Source organism: Loxodonta africana, chromosome 27 (assembly GCF_030014295.1).
Source record: "Loxodonta africana isolate mLoxAfr1 chromosome 27, mLoxAfr1.hap2, whole genome shotgun sequence".
Taxonomy (NCBI): domain Eukaryota; kingdom Metazoa; phylum Chordata; class Mammalia; order Proboscidea; family Elephantidae; genus Loxodonta; species Loxodonta africana.
Window position 1 is genome coordinate 10690260 of NC_087368.1, and position 23045 is coordinate 10713304.

At 41.2% G+C, this 23045-nt stretch overlaps 1 protein-coding gene across 1 annotated transcript in view; it reads left to right on the forward strand.

Annotated features, from left to right (window-relative positions):
- Positions 1–23045, forward strand: part of COL6A5 (collagen type VI alpha 5 chain) — a 110214-nt gene that overhangs the window by 83727 nt on the left and 3442 nt on the right. The window lies entirely within an intron of this gene.

Here is a 23045-nt window from a genome sequence, read left to right on the forward strand (position 1 = left end):
TCTACTCTGTCCGATAGGGTCCGACTATGAGTCAGAATCGACTCGACGGCAACGGGTTTGGTTTTTTGTTTGTGAGACATTTTTGGTTGTTGCAACTGGACGGTGCTACTGGCATCTAGAAAGTCAATATCCTACAATGCACAGGACAGCCCCCCAAAAAGAAGGCAAAGTCTGGCCAAACTGTCAACAGCACTGAGGTTGAGAAACGCTGTTTTAGAAGAAACCTTATGCCCCCAATGTCATGGAACTAGCAGACGCAGTATAGGGACTCAGGAGTCCTACACTTGTCCACTGTTTTCCCATGACACCTCCAGGATTCTGCTAATTTTTTAAAAATTATAAAAGGACTATCATAAAAAAAATCATATCTTATAAAATTTATATAAAAAGAGTCCCAAAATCAAGCCATTTAATGAACTGAGCACTTTTTAGTGTGGATCATATTCTTTTTTCCCATAGACATATAGGCTTACATAGTTTTATTCCATTGTATATCCTGCTTTTCATGTAATATTATGTTATGACATTTTCCATATTGCTGCAATCTTCATACCGATTTTCCTAAATATCCTCATGATGTTTCTTTACATGATGAATGTATTTAACCGTTTCTGTCACTAAACCACTTACTTTGCTTCTAATTTTCACTGTCATATATTAAACAGCACTGTATATTTTTTTTGTATATCATTGCTTCTGCTAAATTTAAGTCTATATTGTCATTAAATGTAGCAGAATTGGCTTTTGAGTCATCCCGTGGAATACCAGCTGAATGTCTTGCTTTCATCTCGGTACACATTCTAAAGAGGAGATCAGTAACAGAATTGTGGCCATGTCTGAATTTTAATGGCATGTTTCATGAAATCTGTAGGAAACCTCAACCATCTTAATGCTCATTTGGGAATAAACTGAGTCTCCTGTTGCTTCATTTTAAACTATAGACTGAGGTTGTTGCACTTACCTTTTCTCAGGAATTCATTTTAAATATTGTTATTGTAGGTTCCATTGTCTCCCTTGAAGGTTTTGCAAGACTAATGTGAACTGGAAGTTCAGTGTATGTTGACTTTCAAATGTTCACTGAATTTGCTTCTGTATGTCTTCTGCAGTCATTTGTTGTAGCTAATAAAGAAATGTTCTAGAGTCCTGGTTACATCTTATTTCATGTGGGCCCCTTTCTAATGGGACAAAATGTGAATACCTAAATTAGCGTATGCTTGGGTGACAGTGGCGATGGTGATAGAAGTGGTTATGCTAGTGTTGGTGCTGGTCATGGTGACAGTGAAGGCAATGGTGGTGAAGATGTTTGCTGTTGCTGATGGTGGTGGTGGTAGAGGTGGGTGGTGGAGATGGTAATGGTGGCAGTATTGGTGATGGAGATGATGACGGAAGTAGATGTATGAGCATGGAGTGGTGGTGATGCTGGTAGTCAGTGAGAGCGATAAAGGTGATGGTGGTGGTGGTGGTAATGGTGGTGGTGGTAGTAGTGGTGGCAGTGGTGATGATGGTGGCAGTGCTAAGGGTGGTGGTGGGAGGCGACGGTAATGACAGTGGTGGTGGTGGTGGCGGAGGTGGTGATGGGGACAGAGGTAGAGGTACGAGGATAGTGTGGTAGCGGTGGCGATGGTGGTAGCGTTGGTGGTGGTAGTGGCAGTGGAGGTGGTATTGTCAGTCCTCATTGAGAGCTTACTATGTGAAAAGACCCTGTTAAGCATTTGCATAGATTTTCCCATGGTTACTCAGATATTCTTTCATGCAACAAATATGCACACTCTCATTTGATTATTGAAGCAATGCATGAGGAACAATGGTGACCACAGAAGCTACTACGTGTTGAGTACAACTGTGTGCTGGGTATCATGCTAAGCACTTTATATTCATAATTTCATTTAATCTTCACAACAGATCTATCATCATCATCATTATTCTATTTTACAGATGAAGTCACTGATGTAACGATTAAAAACTTCACCCAAAGTCATATATAGCTTGTCAGTAGCAGAGCCAGGATAAAAACCCATGACTATCTGCACTAAGGCATTGACTTTTTTTTTTTTATAATTTTTTATTGTGCCTTAAGTGAAAGTTTACAAATCAAGTCAGTTTCTCACACAAAAATCCATATACACCTTGCTACACACTCCCAATTACTCTCCCCCTAATGAGACAGCCTGCTCTCTCCCTCCACTCTCTCTTTTCGTGTCCATTCCGCCAGCTTCTAACCCCCTCCACCCTCCCATCTCCCCTCCAGGCAGGAGACGCCAACATAGCCTCAAGTGTCCACCTGATCCAAGAAGCTCACTCCTCACCAGCATCCCTCTCCAACCCATTGTCCAGTCCAATCCATGTCTGAAGAGTTGGCTTCAGGAATGGTTCCTGTCCTGGGCCAACAGAAGGCCAGGGGCCATGACCACCGGGGTCCTTCTAGTCTCAGTCAGACCGTTAAGTCTGGTCTTATGAGAATTTGGGGTCTGCATCCCACTGCTCTCCTGCTCCCTCAGGGGTTCTCTGTTGTGTTCCCTGTCAGGGCAGTCATCAGTTGTAGCCGGGTACCATCTAGTTCTTCTGGTCTCAGGATGATGTAGTCTCTGGTTCATGTGGCCCTTTCTGTCTCTTGGGCTCATAATCACCTTGTGTCCTTGGTGTTCTTCATTCTCCTTTGATCCAGGTGGGTTGAGACCAATTGATGCATCTTAGATGGCTGCTTGCTAGCATTTAAGACTCCAGATGCCACTCTTCAAAATGGGGTGCAGAATGTTTTCTTAATAGATTTTATTAAGGGCATTGACTTTTAACCACATATGCCACGATGTCTGGTGATAGCATTGTCCGCATTTACAAATGAGGAAATATATCTGTTATGGATTAAATTGTGTCCCCCCAAAATGTGTGTCAACTTGGCTAAGCTGTGATTCCCAGTATGGTGTGGTTGTCCACCATTTTGAGATCTGATGTGATTATCTTATGTGTTGTAAATCTAAACCTCTATGATGTTAATGAGGTGGGATTAGAGGCAGATATGTTAATGACGCAGGACTCAATCTACAGGATTAGGTTGTATCTTGAGTCAATCTCTTTTGAGATATAAAAGAAAGACGGGAGCAGAGAGGAGAGGGACCTCATTACCACCAAGAAAGAAGAGTTAGGAGTGGAGCCATGCTTGGACCCAGGGTCCTTGTGCTGATAAGCTCCTAGACCAGGGGATGATTGATGACAAGGACCTTCCCCCAGAGCTGACAGAAATAGCCTCTGGAGCTGGTGCCCTGAATTCAGTCTTCTAGTCTCCTGGACTGCCAGAGAAAAAAATTCCTGTTTGTTAAAGCCTTTCACTTGTGGTGTTTCTGTTACAGCAGCACTAGATAACTAAGGGAGCCCTGGTGCCACAGTGGTTAAGAGCTACAGCTGCTAACCAAAAAGTCAGCAATTCAAATCTACCAGCTGCTCCTTGGAAACCCTATGGGGCAGTTCTACTCTGTCCTATAGAGTCACTATGGGTCAGAATCAACTCGACAACAATGGATTTGGTTGATATAACTAAGACACTATCCAACTGTCAAATTTGAAAATAAGTTAATTCATGTCATCTTTTGGGAGAGTTATTTTTAAATAATTTTGGTGGCACAATTATATTTTTAAAATTTATTAAAAAAAAACCACCCAGCTTATAAACTTTCTAGGGGCCATGAAGCACAGAATAACTCCATTAAAATCAAAGTGCCAGATCCAGGTGGTTGGGTAGAATCGACTTCTAAGGCATTCATCACTTTTTCTCAGTATGCTGGTACCTTTCTGCAGCCTACTATTTCAGAGTATGGAATAGTCCACAAGATTATCCCCATCTAAGTGCCAGCCGCACATGTAAGAAGTAAATTGTCTGCCTAACCTGGAAAAGTCTAGACTAAGAAATACATATGTTACAAGTCTTTGGGGCAGGCAGATGAGAGAAAGAGAACCTCAAAGGGCAAAACAAGAGAATTTAGAACATGTCTGTATTTCTCTTCAGAATAAAATTGATGACACACAATCAGATATGTACACTTGTGCCTGCCTGCCCTGCTGCCCCAGCCCACGCCCCTTAGAGCTTGGCCAGTGACCCCACTAGTCAGGAGGGAGGACAGGACTGGGTCAGTGACATTAAATGACCCCAAACCAAACCAAACCTATTGCCATCTAATTGATTCCAACTGATAACACCCTATAGGACAGAATAAAACTGCCCTGTAGGGTTTCCAAGGCTGTAAATCTTGTACAGAAGCGAACTGTCACATCTTTATCCTGCGGAGCAGCTGATAGGTTCAAACCACCGATTTTTTGGTTCGCAGCCGAATGCTTTAACCAGTGCACCACTACGGCTCCTTGTATTAAATGAAGAGGGTGTAAATTATTCCCAACTCCTCTGAGGTTAAGCATGCATAAAAAGAACAGAACGAGCTTTCTCATTTCAGAGAGTATGCATGCACCCATGCATGTGTGTGTAGCTTGTATTCCACTTATATCACTAACCCTGCATTTTTCTTTATGGAAGTTCTGGTTTGCACAATATAATATAATGAGGAGGATTTTCAAATACCTGCAACTTTTCTATTTGCTTTCCTCTGAAAATTGCATTATGAAGTACTTAGGATTTAAGGAGCCCAGTGGTTAACCTCTCGGCTGCTAATCAAAAGGTTGGTGGTTCAAACCCACCAGTGGCTCCATGGGAGAAAAGACCTGGAGATCTGTTCTTGTAAAGATTTCAGCCTAGGAAACCCTATGGGGGCAGTTCTACTCTGTCCTATAGGGTTGCTATGAGTTGAAATCAACTTAGAATGTAAGAGCCTGGGTGGCACAAGCTTTTGCAATCAGCAGCTAACTTGAAGGTTGGTGTTCAAACCTACCAGCAGCTCCACAGAAGAAAGGACTGGCCAACTGCTTCCATTAAGATTACAGCCAAGAGAATGCTGTGGAGGACAGTTCTACTCTGTAGCACGTGTTGTTGCCATGAGCCAGAGGCTGACTTAATGGCAGCTAACAACAACAACTTAGGATATGCTAGGGGCTGTGTAAACTTTATTTAATTATCTCAACAACTGTGTAAGGTTGTAGTTTATTATTACTACATTCAGATAATGAAACTGAGACATGGAGAGGTTAAAGTGACTAAGGGTTCCAGCACTAGCAAAGCGAAGATCCAGGAATCACACAAACTCTAATGATCCTGCTCATAATCATTGCTTTACACTGCCCAGAAAAAATATTGCAAATTTCTTTTAATTAATATAATTTCCTGCTTTTGGAAGAAAACTTTTCTGATGGCTTCAATCAGAAGGAGTCACAACTGATGGAGAACCACATTCTTCAAACTAGGTCCTAAGACCTTAGGTGAGCTGGTTAGTGTGTCCCTTATTATTTATGCTCCAGCCTCATATCTGATGTGGAATTTTTCTGAGGGAATTAGATCCAGCTGAGTTCAAATCCTGCCTCTACCACTTACTAGCTGTCTATTCTTGGCCAAGTCATTTACTGTCTCTAAGCCTCAGCTTGCTTATCTGTAAAACAGGAATAATGGTAATTCTGTCCTCATAGCGTTCTTCTCGAAATGAGAAGAAACAGTTGCAAACATCCATTAATAACTGGAACCTGGAATGTACGAAGTATGAATCTAGGAAAACTGGAAATCATCAAAAATGAAATGAAACACTTAAACATCACTAGGCACTAGTAAGCTGAAATGGACTGGTATTGGTCATTTTGAATAGGACAATCGTATGGTCTACTATGCTGAGAATGACAACTTGAAGAGGAGTGGCATTGCAGTCATCGTCAGAAAGCGCATTTCAAGATCTAACCTGAAGTACAATGCTGTCAGTGATAGGATAAAATCCACACACCTACAAGGAAGACCAGTTAATACGACTGTTCTTCAAACTTATGCATCAACCACTAAGACCAAAGATGAAGAAACTGAAGATTTTTATGAACTTCTCAGTCTGAAATTGATCAAGCATGCAGTCAGGATGCACTGATAATAACTGGTGATTGGAATCCAAAAGTTGGAAACAAAGAAGAAGGATTGGTAGTTGGAAAATATGGCCTTGGTGATAAGAACAATGCTAGAGATCGCATGACTGAGTTTTGCAAGACCGACGACTTTTTCATTGCAAATACTAACATAAATGGCAACTATATACATGGATCTCACCAGATGGAATACACAGGAATCAAATTGACTACATCTGTGGAAAGAGATGATGGAAAAGCTCAGTATCATCAGTCAGAACAAGGCCAGAGGCCAACTGCAGATCAGACTATCAATTATTCATATGCAATTGCAAGTTAAAACTGAAGAAAATTAGAACAAGTCCATGAGCATATCCCTGAATTTAGAGACCATCTCAAGAATAGATTTGACGTGTTGAACACTAATGACCAAAGACCAGACAAGTTGTGGAATGACATCAAGGACATCATACATGAAGAAAGCAAGGGATCATTAAAATGACAGGTGGCAAAGAAAAGACCTGAATGGGTGTCAGGATGTCAGAAGAGACTCTGAAACTTGCTCTTGAACATCGAGTAGCTAAAGCAAAAGGAAAAAATGATGAAGTAAAAGAGCTAAACAGAAGATTTCAAAGGATGGCTCAAAAGGACAAAGTATTATGATGACATATGCAAAGACCTGGAGATAGAAAACCAAAAGGGAAAAACACACTTAGCATTTCTCAATCTAAAAGAACTGAAGAAAAATTTCAAGCCTCGAGTTGCAATACTGAAGGATTCTACAGGGAAAATACTAAATGATGCAGGAAGCATCAAAAGAAGATGGAAGAAATATACAGAGTCACTGTACCAAAAAGAATTGGTAGATGTCCAACCATTTCAGGAGGTAATATATGATCAGGAATCGATGGTATTGATGGGAGAAGTCCAAGCTGCACTGAAGGCACTGGTGAAAAACAAGGCTCCAGGTATTGACGGAAAACCAATTGAGGTGTTTCGACAAATGGATGCAGCGCTGGAAGTGCTCACTTGTCTATGCCAAGAAATTTGGAAAACAGCTACCTGGCCAACTGACTGAAAGAGATCCATATTTATGCTTATTCCTGAGAAAGGTGATCCAACCGAATACGGAAATTATCGAGCAATATCATTAATATCACAGCAAGTAAAATTTTGCTGAAGATCATTCAAAAGCAGCTGCAGCAGTATATCGACAGGGAACCGCCAGAAATTCAAGCCAGATTTAGAAGAGGACATGGAACTAAGGATATCATTGCTGATGTCAGATGAATATTGGCTGAAAGCAGAGAATACCAGAAAGATGTTTATCTGTGTTTTATTGACTATACTAAGCCATTTGACTGTGTGAATCATAACAAATTATGGATAACATTGCAGAGAATGGGAATTCTGGAACACTTAACTGTGCTCATGAGGAATCTGTACATGGATCAAGAGGCAGTCATTCGAACAGAACAAGGGGATACTGCATGGTTTAGGGTCGGGAAAGGTGTGCATCAGGGTTGTATTCTTTCACCATACTTATTCAGTCTGCATGCCGAGCAAATAATCCGAGAAGCTGGACTATATGAAGAAGAATGGTGCATCAGGATTGGAGGAAGACTCATTAACAACCTGCATTATGCAGATAACACAACCTTGCTTACTGAGAGTGAAGAGGACTTGAAGCACTTAGTGATGAAGATCAAAGACCACAGCCTTCAGTATGGATTACACCTCAATGTAAAGAAAACAGAAATCCTCACAACTGGACCAATAAACAACATCATGAAAAACGGAGAAAAGTTTGAGGTTGTCAAGGATTTCATTTTACTTGGGTCCACAAACGACATTCATGGAAGCAGCAGTCAAGAAATCAAAAGACACATTGCATTAGGCAAATTGGCTGCAGGAGATCCCTTTAAAGTGTTAAAAAAGCAAAGATGTCACCCTGAGGACTAAGGTGCGCCTGACCCAAGCCACAGTGTTTTCAATCACCTCATATGCATGCAAAAGCTGGACAAGGAATAAGGAAGGCTGAAGAAGAGTTGATGCCTTTGAATTGTGGTGTTAGCGAAGAATATTGAATATACCATGGACTGCCAAAAGAACGAACAAATCTGTCTTAGAAGAAGGACAACCAGAATGCTCTTTGGAAGCAAAAATGGCGAGACTGCATCTCACATACTTTGGACTTGTTGTCAGGAGGGATCAGTCCCTGGAGAAGGACATCGTGCTTGGTAAAGTAGAGGATCAGCGAAAAAGAGGGAGACCCTCAATGAGATGGATCGACACAGTGGCTGCAACAATGGATTCAAGCATAACAATTGTGAGGATGGTGCAGAACCGGGCAGTGTTTCATTCTGTCGTGTGTAGGGTTGCTATGAGTCGGAACCAACCTGAGGCACCTAACAACAACAACAGTGTTACAAGGAAGACTAAATGAGAGAAGACATGCTGATTACTGAGCCTGAGACCTGAAGCAAAGTGAATGCTCAATTAAATACTCAGAAGGTGGAAAACCAAAAAAGAAAGCATTGCCAACCTTGTGGGAAGTTGTTTTATAAAATGTGAACATGAAAAATGTCTGCTTACAATTTTGTGGACAGAAACTTACATTTAAAGTAGCCTCAGTTGCATGTGACTTGCCTATGGGGAATACTTGGCTAATTTCAACGCCTGGGTAAATTCCAGGGTAGCCCACTGGATAAGCCATGCATATCTTATTTTTTATCTTGAAGTTTCCCACAAACCACTGAAAGGCAGCACAGCTGCTTCACGGCGTACTTAATCCCAGTCCAAATGGCTCAAATCCATTAGTTTTCCCCTTCTACCTAAACTTCCTTTCTACCTCCGCTTCTCCCTAAAGTCACTGCAACACACTTGGCAATGTGGCTTAAATCCTTGGCCAAAGTTAGGCTAACACCTGGGGGCGCTTCCCAGGAAATTCAGCTGGACCTCTTGCTTCTCCTTCCAAGTCTTATCCGTAATAAACAGAGCTAGGCCTTCCACCTCCGCCACTCTGCCATGCTAAGGGAATTCTTCCACAGAGTCAAAAACGGGAATTTGGTTCGGTGACATTTCCAGAAAATACACAGCACTTTTGTGAGCTATAGATATATTTTATCCATACTTCTTCAAGGTTTGGGACCATGGTGGCACAGTGGTTAAGTGTTTGGCTGCTAACCAAAAGGTCGGCAGTTCACATACACCAGCCGCTCCTTGGAAACCCTATGGGACAGTTCTACACTGTCCTATAGGGTCACTATGAGTCAGAATGAACTCAGCGTGTTCGGTTTGGTTAGGTTTTCTTGAAGGGAAGTCTTTTTGAAGGCCCAGTCATCCTAAGTAAAATGAATTTAGACCCAAAGCAGACTAATTATACCTTCTGTTTGAATAAACTTTAGAGTTTTCAAGGCACACTTATCTACATTTATTCGTTCTCATGCTTATCCTGGAAGTAAAACCTATTTCCAGAGATTTTGTAGATGAAATAACCCTCTTTAGAAAATAATTCTGCAGGTGCTTCGGAAAGGGCTTGAGATTTTTCTTGTTTATAAAGAGAAAACTGGAAAAAGCAGGAATATTTCTGATATGGGCATGCATGAAAAAATATTCTGTTAACATCGTAAGTCAACCCTTCACCTTCTACCAGAGCATTTACGAAATACTTTTCCTTATATTTTAACAAGTATATTGGTTGGCCTTTTTAAAGAAGTTGAAACACAGTTGTGGAAAATAGAGATACTGATAGCAGAGCAGGTAATGGTTAGGGTACTCCAGGATTGTAAAATTCAAAGAGGCAGAACTGTCCATCGAATTATCTCATAGTTCCTAATACTTAGGGCTGGGAACTGTAGAAATGTTTATGTGTTGATGTTTTAAAGAAAAATGTATTGTATAGTCTCTACAGCAAAGAAGAATATAAAATATATACTTTTGTCTGCATGTCTACTTTCATGTTTAGTAGTTTAATGGGACCTCCATCTCGATCAAAAAATTCTAAGATGAGTTTGAAACTAGGTTAAAACTAGGTGAGAAATGGGAGGAGGCTTATAAATATGCTTGTGAAATGCCAAATTCTCTCAAGTATTACAAATGTATTACTATAGGAAGATTCTGGTCCATAAATGACCATTTCTTAGTACTTTGCGAAAAGGAAAACAACATGGGGGCTTCTCAAACAAGATGGTCAGTTCTCATCTATTAGAGCAGCCCACAATGGAGTAACAGGAACTGGGTTTACTTCCTACCTGAAACAAAAACAAACAAACAGAAATACACATACATATATACATACGTGTGTTGTGTGTGTGTATATATATAAAACAATAGTTTTCAAGACACTGGATATGAGGAAATGAAAGACATTGATCCCTAAAAGATGGAAGACAAAGGAGGTGAGGCCTTCTTGGAAGGGTTTCCAGGACACGGGACAGGAAGGGGGAATTCAGGGAGAGCCAAGTGGACTCACTGAAATGAGGAGACAGAGCTGAGACCAAAGTAGTTGGAGTTTACAGGGAAGAGTGCCAGAGAAGAGAGAACTGCACAGAGAAAACCCAAGAGATCTCTGGAGGTTCCCCTCAATTATTCAGCAGCTTACTGAAAAATACCTGTATGTGAGGGAATTGACAGAGGCTGGGGAAAGAAACATCTGACAGGTTTAGAGAAAAGTGCCAGTGGCTCACACAGTGTCAGGAATAAGTGCATTTTCCCACAGAAAAGTTTGGAAAAAATCATAATTCATAGAATATTGCGTAAAAAACTCAGGAAGGTTTTGCCTCAGTGGTGGGAATTAAGCACTACTCTAGATCAACCTAAAAATCATAAAAGACCCAAAATGATCAGTTTCCATGCTAACTTACTACTTCCCAAAGGAAAGCACATGAATATTTACAAGAATACAAAAGAACACTAACCCAACAGGGAAAATTTCACAATGTCTAGTATAATAAAAAAAAAATAAGAAGAAGAAGAACCAAATACAATGCATAATTGCAGTGCAGTGAAATACATAATATGGCCCTTCTACCCATAGTTTTTATAACTCTCGCCAAATGACTGGGTGGGACCATGCAAATGAGGTGCTGGGGCCCACCAAAGGAATTGGATAGCTTGCTAATAATGTAAATAAGGTGCCTGGCACCCTTGTGGGGATGGGGCTGTGTAAATAAGGTGTATGGATCCCTAACAAGGGGATTGGTCAGTGTTGTCATTTCACTAGGCATAAAGGGAGACAGGGAGGATCTGTAACATACAAAACAGAGAGAGATGGCAGCACAGGAGCAACATGAACGATAGTGGCTCGAGACAGCAGGAACCAGGAGACTGGTATGAGATGGCTGCAGTGGACTTGCCAACCTTCGGAGCTAAGAGTTGTAACACTTGCCCAAGAAGGCCCCCAGTAGCAGGGTCTGGCAGCAATAAGGCTCCAGCAGGGCCCAGTGGCAGAGGGCGAGAAGAAGCTGTCCTGATTGAAGAACTGCATCCTGAGTTATTCCTGTTATTTCCAAGTTGATCCCAATCCCAGGTTGAACCCTTTTACTTTCCTGATAAGCCACTTAACTGTAAGTACAGTTTGTGAGTTCTGTGAGACATCGCAGAGAATTATCAAACTCAAAGATGGGAGGGAGAGTAGTTGATGTTAGAGATGATGGACAGGTACAGCAGTTTGGAAAAGCTGGACATTTTGGACATATTTAACCTCTGCCTCATAGGAACCAGCTTTTGTGCTGATCCTTATAAAAGAAATTATTCATTTAGTTGGTGTTAGAGTGGTGGGATTCACTGCCATGGCTCAGGCTCACTGGAATATGTGGTATTGAAAAAAAGGGATAAGTGAAAGAATGAGAAATCTTTGGTTTCTGGATGGGATAAAAAAATCCATGAATTGAAACGAGACCCATTGCCGTCGAGTCAATCCTGACTCATAGGGACCTTATAGGACAAAGTAGAACTGCCCCAGAAGGTTTCTGAGGAGTGGCTGGTGGATTCAAACTGCCAAACAATTGATTAGCAGCTGTTACAGTGCAATCAGTCAGTTACCCAAGGCAAAAGCTATTCATGGGAATTTGGAGGGGTGGATCTAACTACTGAGGAATTGGCTAGTTGGATGCATGTGGAAATACAGAGTGATAAGGAAATAATGAGACATACAATTCCTTGGCTGTTGTTATAAAGAATGTAGGAGCCGATTGTAGCACTGAGCCAAACCCAGATCCAGTCCAGTTGGAGCTATGACCAATAGACTCAGGGCCAACCTGGAAAGGAAAAGTTATGTTGGAACAACAAGAAGTACCCCTGTGACAGATGGTTACCAAGAATGTAGTCTGGGAGGGGAACAGGCAAAACCAAGAAACTATTGAAACCAGGGTATATAGTGTAAAGGAAGGGCTTCAATTTGTAGGTCTGTTTTTTGTTTTTTTTTATCATCAGCTTCCTGATGAACCATTACTAAAATGGATTGTGAGAGCAGCTAATTTAAGGGTTTGTCTTGGGTTTTGGATGCTGCAGAATGGAAGAGTATGTTTGGGGTGATGCAAGACCCACAACTCACTATAGAGCAGTCATGAATGATGATACAAGATCCAGTTACACAGCAGATTAACCTGGAGGGGACAGCCAACCTGGTGGACTGGATAAAATTTGCAGTGAGATTTGTTTACCCTGAGAAGGGAAACTGCCCCTCTCCCCCTTTAAATACCCAATGGAACACTCCAGAAGAAGCAGCTGGTGTCCTGCTTATGCAAGCCATGCTGAAATGGCTTTATGATGATCAGTATTTTCATCCAGTGAGTATGCCCCATACACAGGTCATGGTAACCAAAAAAAAAAAACCAAATCTGCTGCATTGAGTTGATTCTGATATGGTAATCAAGGGAGCCTCTTCTGCATGGGCACATCATGTAACCTTGCCACTGCAAAACAAAGCAACAATCAAGAAGACTTGTCAGATCTGTGGGCACGGCTTCCCCACGTGGGTCTTACAGATGCAAGAAACATAAGGGTAATTCATAGGCAAATAGGAAGAGGCGATGGGGAAAGAACTAACTCTGGAAGGATGGAGACTTTTAAATGGCTGCTAAGAAATGAAATGAATATAGCAGACATTGATTGAGTTGAGACAAAGATTCTAATGCAGCACTACAGGAGGTTGGGTAGACGTAGTTGGGAGAAATTTAATGATAGGAAATCCCACCTGGGACCATTTGAAGCAGAGGCTCAGCTGGTTGATCAAGATAAGGATTGAGAGGGGGTCAGGATCTTCTGGTCCAGCCCCCAGCAGGGTATCTGAGGCCATATGCGCATGTGTGGGTGAAATGGCCCGGGGGTGGGGAAGAGATCTTCTTGGGGCTCCTGGACACAGGAGCACAATGTACTGTAACTCCAAATCCTGTCAACAAAATCTTGAAGGGGCCTAAGTTTAGACTGGAGGAACATGGGGATGCAATGGTTGATGGGACTAAGATGAAAGTTTGAATGAGAACTGGAAGATTTAAACAGATCTTGTATGAAGTAGTTGCATCTCCCTTACCTGAATGTATTATTGCTATGTGTCTTAGTTATCTAGTGCTGCTACCACAAGTAGGTGACTTTAACAAGCAGAAATTTATTCTCTCACAGCTCAGGAGACTAGGAGTCTGAATTCAGGGCACCAGCTCCAGGGGAAGGCTTTCTCTCTGTGTCAGGTCTCGGAGAAAGTCCTTGACATCAAATCTTTCCGTGGTCTAGGAGCTTCTCAACACAGTGACCTCACGCCCAAAGGATGTACTCTGCTCCCAATTCTGCCTTCTTGGTGGTAGGAGGCCACTCTCCCCTCTGCTCAATTCTCTCTTTTATATCTCAGAAGAGATTGACTGAATGTACAAACTAATCCTATAGATTGAGTCCTGCCTCAACATCACAGAGGTAAAGTTTACAACACATAGGAAAATTACATCAGATGACAAAATGATGGACCATCACACAATACTGGAAATCACGGCCTAGCCAAGTTAACACACATTTTTTGGGGACACGATTCAATCCATATATTCCACCCTCTGGCCCCCTCAAAATTCATGTACTTGCCACATGTAAAACACATTTACCCCATCATGTCATCCCAAAAGTCTTAAATCAACTCCAAAATCTCTTCTTCCGCAAAATTCCTCTTCATCTTTGAAATCTAGAGTACAAGTTATCTGCTTCCAAAGTACAATGGTGGAACAGGCACAAGGTAGACATTTCCATTACAAATTGAAGAAATTGGAGGGAAAGAAGGAATAACAGGCACCAAGCAAATCAGCAGAACACATTACATTGGCTCTCAAACTTTGAAAATAATCTTCTGTTCTCTGAGATCATTTAGGCAACTGCCCTACCCTCCTGGGTGTCTGCCACACTCCCTGATTCTGGGTGGAGGTCCCTCAGCTCTGTGCTTCAGCTCCGCCTTCCAGGCCCCCTGGAATGGCAACTCTGCTCCCTGGCATTTGGGCAACCCCATTCTCCAAGTCCATCTGGGTGGTGACCCTGTCCCCTTGGCTCTGGCACACCCTGTTCTTCTTCCCCTTGGGCATGGCAGCCTCACCCCCGGAAGCCTTGGACAGCAGATCCTGCCCTGTCCAGCTGGCATTTGTGAATGGCAACCCCATGCTCCAGAATAGAGTTGGTGAAGAACTGACTCTTTAAAACCTAGGAGGCTGTGGCCCCACCCTTTGATACCACAGAGGCTGTGGCTCTACCCTTTGAGTCCCCAGAGGTCATGGCCCTACCCTTTGAGACTGAGGCAAGTCAGCTTCCTGTATTCCTTGTTTCTTCAGCTTCTGCTTTCTCGTTCCTTGGCCTCTCAGCCCCACAGGCCTCACTGACTGTATCTGCTCTGCTGGGGCAAGTGTTCCAAAGCTCTTTAGCTCCGCTGATAAATGCCTGAAGGCACTCCACTCTGCCAGTAAACTTCACCTAGAAGGCACTCAGCTCTCTCTCTCTCCATGGGTAGCTCTCTCTCTCCATCGGTCGGCTCCAGCACTACCTCGCACTGGTCTCCTAGTTCTGCTGCTGCCATTTCTTTTTTGATGCTTCTCACTGTCTGTGCCATCTCCATCCTAACAGCTCTCCTCACTTCCGTCTGAGTCCTCTCCAGAATTGTCTTTGATGTCCATAATTTCACCAAGTCTCTTCAAGGCAATCTAGGCTTTCACTGTTAGTCGCCTTAAAACTCTTCCAGCCTCTATCCATTCACAGCTTCAAAACTGCTTCCATATTTTAGGTATCTGTTAGAGCAGCACCCTACTCTTCTGGTACCAAATTCCGTTCCAGTTATGTAGTGCTGCAATAACAGAAATACCATTAGTTAATGACTTTAACAAGCAAAAATTTATTCCCTCAGAGTCCAAGAATCTAGAAGTCCGAATTCAGGGCACCAGCTCCAGGGGAAGGCTTTCTCTCTCTGTCAGTTCTGGGGGAAGGTCTTTGTCAACAAATCTGTATTGACACAGAGTTACTTGAATCCACTGGGTTACTGTCATAGTTTGGTTAGAAGGAACTTGGACTTGGTGGCGATCGCAAGTGTAATGATACATTACATTGATGATATTATGTTAATATCAAACACTAAAGAACAGGCTAGGGCTGATTTGAATACAGTTGTGGCCCACATGACCCACAGAGGCTGGTTAATAAATCTAATAAAAATCCAGGGCCCTGCTCTAATGGTGAAATTCTTAGGAACAACTTGGGCAGGAGCCATCTGTGATGTTCCAGAGACTACAAAGAATAAGTTGCTGTCACTATCTACTCCCAAGACGAAGCAGGAAGCCCAATGTTTGGTTGGTCTATTTGGATTTTGGAGAACACATATTCCACATCTGGAAATATTGCTGGCTCCCAACCATAAAACCACTCAGAAGAAAACTGCATTCAAATGGGGGCCAGAGCAACAGCAGGCTGTTTAAATTATAGAAAGACATTCTCCCTGGTTTTAAGCCCTTATAATCCACATTCAGACATGATTTTGGAGATGTCTGCCACACATGCTCATGCAGACTGAAGCTTATAGCAAAAACCTGAGAATGCTGCCCTGCAGTGACTATTGGGATTCTGGATAAGAAAGTTTCCAGAAGCTGCAACATGATACACACCTTTTGAAAGGCAACTACTTGCCTGCTATTGGGTATTGACTGAGACTGCCTCAGTGACAGGAGGACATAAAATCATCCTGAGACCTCAAATACCCATAATGTCTTGGGTGATGTCAGAGAAACACTCTAATAAGGAAGGCAGTGACGAAAATAGTTCCATAATAAAATGCCCAAGAACAAGCTACTTGGGGAATGCAAGGAGGCACCCACTGTATCCATGAGCAGGTAGCCACTTTTCCCATAGATCCTACCCCGGAACCACCTGAGAAGCTGCCACAGCCCATTGCTACATGGACAGCATCCTATAAACAACTTTCTGCCAACCAGCAAAAGGCTACTTGATTCATGGATGGCAGTGCCAGGGTACATGGACAACATTTGATGTGGAAAGCTGCTGCATTAGGACCAGCAAATGGAAAGACCCTAATTGAAGAAGGTAAGAAGTTCAGCTCAATGGGCTGAACTGCATGCTCTCTTCCTAGACAAGATGGAAGAATTGGGCAATGGTGAGAGCCCATATGCAGGATTTTTACTGATTCATGGGAAGTGGTCAATGGCCTGGCTATGTGGTCAGGCAAATGAGTGATGGAAAATTGGACTATTAAAGGGGCACCTGTGTGGGGCATGGCCTTATGGAAAGCACTCTGGGACTTTAGAGGGCACATTAGAGTAGGACATGTCAATACCCATCAGAAGAACCCCTCCCCTGAATTGGAAAGCAATTGGAATCAGCAAGTGGGCCTGTTAGGATGCTCACTTGAGGTGGCCAATTGGGTACGTGAAATGAGCAGACATGGGGGTGCTGCAGCAATGCACAGATGGGCTGAATCTAAACACATACCCTCTTGCACCTTCTGAGACACAAAATGCCAATAAGTACTGCTCTTTTTCCAGCAACATTGACAGAGGTTTCAGATGGATATGGGGCAGATTCCTTGGGAGAAAGCCACGTACGTAGCTGGCAAATTGATTATATTGGACCAATGACACTGGTGGCACACCAGTTGGTTATAAATGGGTCCTCACAGGAAAAGATACTTACTCTGGACAGGGCTTTGCATATCCCGTAACAGAGGCAAATGCCAAAAACACCATTAAGGGATTGGAACAAAAGATACTGTACCAATTTGGGCCAGTGAGTTATAGTTCACCAGACCAAGGAATGCACTTTATAGCCCACAGGGTGCAGCAACTGGCCAAGAAACATCGTATTAAATAGACATACCATGTTGCATACCACCTTCAGAGTATTGGTTTGATAGGAAACTGGGGTGGGCAATGGAAACATTTGTTATCTAAAATGCGGGGAGATAAAGGCATGAAAGGTTGGCTCACACGCTTTCATGAATGTGTGCTCACACTCAACATGAGGGGAGTGTCTTAATTATCTTGTGTTACTGTAACAGAAACACTACAAGTGGATGGCTTTAACAAAGAGGAATTTAGTCTCTCTTAGTCTAGGAGGCTAGAAGTCTGAATTCAGGGTGCCAGCTCCAGGGGAAGGCTTTCTTTCTCTGTCAGCACTGGAGAAAAGTCCTTGTCATCAATCTTGCTCTGGTCTAGGAGCTTCTCGGTGCAGAAACCCCTGGTCCAAAGGATGCGCTTTGCTCCCGACACTGCTTTCTTGGTGGTATGAAGTTCCGCTGTCTCTTTGATCACTTCTGTCTTTTATATCTCAAAAGAGACTGACTTAAGACACAACCTAATCTTGTAGATTAAGTCCTGCCTCATTAACATAACTGCCTGTAATCCTGCCTCATTAACATCATAGAGGTAAGATTTACAACACGTAGGACAATCACATCAGATGATGGAATGGTGGACAATCACATAATACTGGGAATCATGGCCTAGCCAATTTGACACATATTTTGGGGGGACACAATTCAATCCACGACAGAGAGCAAAGGGAGGATCACCACTGGACGGATTCCTTCGCTCCTGTGGGGGATCTGGGGAAGAGGAGGTGGGTGAGGATGCTGATGCCACCGTGCAGTTCTTCCCCACATCGACTAAAAAAATCTTTTTTTCCTGCTGGTTGCTGTGGTCTCAGGACCAGGGACGCAGCTGCAGTGCTGGAAGCGGGGGTGACCCCTAAATAAGAGACTGTAACTATACTCCTGAACTTTTACACTAGCATTCCCAAGGGCCTGATGGGTTGGCTTGTACCTTCCCCTCATGTGGCAAAATTGGGGTTGGCAGTGAATACTGCTGCATTTCCTACTGGTGGGAATAGCCCACTAGTGTTATACCTTTGTAACCCTACCTAACACGAAAGGGAGTAGACTGAGGGGGAAGTGCTTGCTAGATTGGTCTTGCTACCAGCAATCCGGACTGGCACAGTAGCTGCACCTGATGTTGTTTCCCAAGGTGGAAAAGTTTTGGTAAAATAAATGACAAATGGAAGGAAGGAGAAATAATAACTGAAGGAAAAGGAATTAATAAATGCTTTATGCAGCTGGGGAAATCTAACATTATGCTAATACCTGGAGAGAAACTCAAAGCAAGGGAATAATCTCTTAGTTCTGTGATCCTTTAAAAAAAAAAAAAATCTGTATGAGACCAAATGGTCAACATTTACCTGAAGCAAAGATGAGAAGGTGTGGGTGGGCCAGGGAAACTAGATTAATGGAAACAGAACAACCAGAATGGAAATAATTAAAATGTTGACATATGTGGAAAATGCAACCAATGTCACTGAACAATATGTATAAAAATTGTTAAATGGAAACCGAATTTTCTGTGTAAGCTTTTTAGTGAACTTGGAGTCACTGCAATTTGCCACTTACTAAACACAATACAATATTTTTTAAAAATCAACAACAGAAAGATCTTTGAAAAAGCCCCAAGTATTAGACAACTAAATAAAGCACTTCTAAATAATCCATGGGTCAAAGAAGAAATCAAAAGGGAAATTAGAAAGTATTTTGAACTGGATGAAAACTAAATCAGAATTTGTGAGATTTCACTAAGGCAGTACGTAAGAGAAAATTTACAGCACCAATTGCCTATATAAATTAAAAGGTTTCAAATCAATGATTTCAATTTCTACCCTAAGAAACTAGAAAAAGAAGAGTAAATCAAACCAGAGGTAAAAAGAAGAAAAGAAATAATAAAATCAAAGTGCAACTCAATGAAATAGAAAAAAGATAAACAGCAGAGAAAAATCAATAACACTAAAACATTTTCTTTGAGAAGATCAATAAAATTGATGAGCCTCTTGTCGATTTGTCGTGAAAAGAAAAGAGAGAAGACACAAATTACCAATATCAAGAATGATACCAAAAACCAAACCAAACCAGTTGCTGTTAAGATGTTTCGACTCATGGTGACCCCATGAATGATACAGGTGACATACTCTACAGACACTAAATGGATAATCAGGGAATTTTATGAACAACATTTTCCATATATATTTGACAACTTAGGTGAAACGGACAAATTTCGTGCCATGCAAAAACTACCAAAGTTCACTCAAGAAGAGACAGATAACCTGAATAGACTTGAATTCATAGTCTGAAACCTTTCCATAAAGAAAACTCCAAACCCAGATGGCTTTACTGATGAATTTTAAAAAACATTTAAGGAAAAAAATAATACCAGTTCTACACAAATTCTTCCAAAAAACTGAAGAGGAGAGAACGCTTCTCAGCTCATTCTTTGAAGCCAGATTATCCCGATGCCAAAACCAGACCAAGGCAATTACATGAAAAGAAAATCAAAAACCAATAACCCTCGTGAACATTGTTGTTTTTAGCTTCCCTCAAGTTGGCTCCTGACTAATGGCAATAGACACAAAATTCTAAACAAAGTTTTAGCTAATCTAATCCAACTACAAAAAAAATTGAAGGCATCCTGACCTAGTGGGGTTTACACCATGAAGACAGGGTTCATTGAACATTCGAAATTCACGTAGTAGAGCATTTCCACTGTTAATACCACCCACAGTGTTGGCTTTTTTCCTTTGGAGAACTAAGGCTGTTTTTTACAAATTCAGTAAGGCCTTACAATAACTTGGGTAATTTTTTAGTGAACTTGGAGTCACTGCAATTTGCTGCTTACTAAAAAACTGTATGTAACATTCCCTGTGTAGCATCCATCAGTCCTGAAGTCGACCTTGAAAAGCAGCCCTACCATAAATTCTTAGATAACCTTACAGTATTACAGAGTTATGGATAGAGTCAGGGATGACTCCTTTTTACAGATGCATACACTAAAGCCTAGAAAAGTTCAACAGTTGACCATGCCTCACAGAGTTGCTGTGGTCTGACTCTAGTTCTACTAACTTCAGTCCCAGGACTCTACTCTTGAGACGGTACTGCCCAGGAAGTCTTAATATGCTCATATTTCCCTTCAAACTTCCACAGTCTATTAAAACCCGTGGGGACTTTGGATGAGTGTGCCCTGCCTCAGTGTTGCTTCTTGGCGTGAGCGTTATTACCGAGGGAAAAGTAACCAGATGTTTATAGCGATAGTCTGTCAAGAAACACAGTACCCCTCTTCTTTCCCCAAGGGTAGAAACAAATGGGCAATCTAAAAAATGGTTTTCCTTATTTTTGGTAGATATGAATGAGTGGATAGTGTACTAATTGTCATGCCTAAGCATGAATTACCTGCGAATGTGAATCCCTTTTTCAGAAAGTTTGATAGTAATTTACTAAGAGCCCTTTCAGTATTGTTTCTCAAAGATTCTGATGAACTAAACTTTCTTAAAAGAATGTTTTATTTGTTTGCATTTTTTTAAATTTCAGTGCAAATATGCACAACCAAAGATACAACATTTCAACAATATCTACATGTGCTTAGTCAAAATTATCTTTAAAAAATCCTTCACACAAAGAACTCTATACATAATTTTTATAATACAACCTGGTACAGTAATGCTTAAGCACACAGAAGTGTCAGCATCACTGAGCTAGGTCAAAAGTAGGATAAAAAAGGGACTCTTGTCTGTACATAGATATCTATTCGGTGACATCTATTACATTCTTCAAGTTCTGCTACTATCCTTGCTATCCTTTTCCACAGATTCCATCACCATTGTCTTAAACTCACTGCCCTCTAAGCTTCCCAGCCAAGCTTTTGAATTGCCATTGTCAATTTGATCTCACATAGATATTTCCATAACAGAGCACAATGCTCAAAGCAGATATACTTTACTAATTAAAATTATTTTTTTGGTTCAAATAAGACTTCATGGAATAGTTTTGGTTTAAGGTTTAAAGTTTAAAAATTGTCTCAGGGCAGTAGTTTCAGGGCCTCATTCTGCTTCAGTGGCTCCAGAAAATCTGGATTCCACTGAGAACTTGCAATTATGTTCTTTATTTCCCCCCTTTTGATCAGGATTCTTCTATAGAATCTTGATCAAAATATTCAGTAATGGTAGCTAGACACCATCTAGTTCTTCTGGTCTCATGGCAGAAGAGGCAGTTGTTCATGGAGGCAACTAGACATGTATTTGATTTCCTCCTCCAATTCCTGACTCTTTAGGAAACAGTTTAAACACAAAGTCATCATGGACATTATACAGAACATCAAAATGAGGAGCACAAAGCCAAAGTTTTAAGTTATTGTGGGTGTTAAAATCTGACTCCACAAAGCTTCCGCTTTCCCTAGTCTTTTCAGGAAGACAAACTATAGAGAAGACTTAAGTTTTCTATCCTGCATTCTTTTTTAAAAATTTTATAGTATCTTCACATTCTCTCTTTTTGCCATGAAAACATACTGTTCAAAAGGTGTACAGTGGAATTGCTTCTTCTGCATGAGGCTAGGGCCTGAAGTCAAAGCATAAGGCAAAAAAATGCACATAGTCAAAATTTTCCTGAAAAAATCCTTCACACAAAGAACTCTATACATATTTTTTACAATGCAACCTGGTACAGTAATGCCTAAGCACACAGAAGTTTCAGCGTCACTGAGCTAGGCCAAAAGTAGGACAAAAAAGGGACACTTGTCTATACATAGATATCCAGGTATCCATATATTTCTGGCATTAATATAACTGTAAAATTAACAGCTAGTGGTATTTTTGCATTCTATTTGCTTTTGTAGCACTAATACAGGTTAATAGATTTATTGATGTTGAGAAAATTAAACAAGTAATATATGTAAAAACTTCTACTACAAGGTCAAGCACAAATAGGAATCAATACATTTTGCCCATTAGAAAACTACTTCTTGCTTGATTAGACTCACAAACACACTTCTTTCATAGAAGAAAAAAGCTTTGGCCACCTTCTTCCTATTTTTCTAAGCTGGAACTTCCTGTTGTGGTCTCACCAACCAGCCATCATTCCCATAACTGGAGACATTGGTCTCATGATCCTTTAAGAGCAGTGGTACTTGAAATGCTGGTCTGAAACAAGTTAAGAAGCTTGCATCAGAATGTGAATTAAGACACTGCTTTCTTCATTGAGAAAGTCTTGGTACAAAATTTAAAAAAAGGTCAGCTAAACTAATCAATGTGCTTAGTAATACAGTTGACTTACATCATGATGCAATCTCCTTATTTTGTCATGGGCCGATAAACTGTTTGTAGACTGGCACTTTGAGGACCACAGTCTTGGAGTATATTGTACACAGAGTTGAGATTCCAAAGGCAGCCCTTATACTAATCCTGGTGACAGCACTCCATGGTGCGTATTTTGAATGTGTGTAAAAAAAAAAAAAAAAATTTTTTTTATAAAGGTGTATGCATTTGTGCCATCAGTAAATGTGACATTGACATACTTTTCTCTTGGGGTTATTATATGCACTTAAATCCCATGCAAATGTATACTCCAATTTTTGTAACCATTTGGGATATGCTAAAAATAAGTTATGTTTCTCATCTTGCATATAGAAAATAGTTGAAGAATAAATAAATCCTTTGACAAAGATGTAAGATGGGATACTAAATAGGTTATTTTTCCTCATGTGATAACATCTGGCTCCAGGTGCTCTGTGTGAAGA